At 81.2% G+C, this 314-nt stretch overlaps 1 protein-coding gene across 1 annotated transcript in view; it reads right to left on the reverse strand.

The window, feature by feature from the left end:
* ELAVL1 (ELAV like RNA binding protein 1) overlaps positions 1–262 on the reverse strand; it is a 36,311-nt gene extending 36,049 nt beyond the window's left edge. The window contains exon 1 of the mRNA XM_069589359.1: positions 36–262. The gene's annotated coding sequence lies outside the window, so the exon portion shown is untranslated. The remainder of the gene's footprint in view (positions 1–35) is intronic.
* Positions 263–314: the final 52 nt, after the last annotated feature.

The following is a 314-nucleotide window of genomic DNA, read 5'->3' on the forward strand; positions in this document are numbered from 1 at the left end:
ACCCCGTAGGGCGCCGTCGAAGGCCCCCGCCTCACCTGGACGCGGGCGGGTGGGCCCGGGGCTGCTCCTGGGCAGGCGGGCGGCGGTGGCGCGGCGCTAACGGCTCCGCTCGGCCTCGGTAGCGGTGGCGGTAGCGGCGGCGACGGCGACGGCGGCGGCGGCTCCTCCTCAGCGCGCACGACCCGCTCCGGCCCGCGGCCCGGACACGCCCCCCCGGCGCGCGCGCCCATTGGCCGGCGTCCGCCACGGCGCGCTTCTCATTGGCCCGCGTTGCTGTCGCGGCGACCTGGGGCGCGCGGCTGGGGCGGGACTTC

The sequence above is a fragment of the Ovis canadensis genome, chromosome 5 (assembly GCF_042477335.2).
Source record: "Ovis canadensis isolate MfBH-ARS-UI-01 breed Bighorn chromosome 5, ARS-UI_OviCan_v2, whole genome shotgun sequence".
Taxonomy (NCBI): domain Eukaryota; kingdom Metazoa; phylum Chordata; class Mammalia; order Artiodactyla; family Bovidae; genus Ovis; species Ovis canadensis.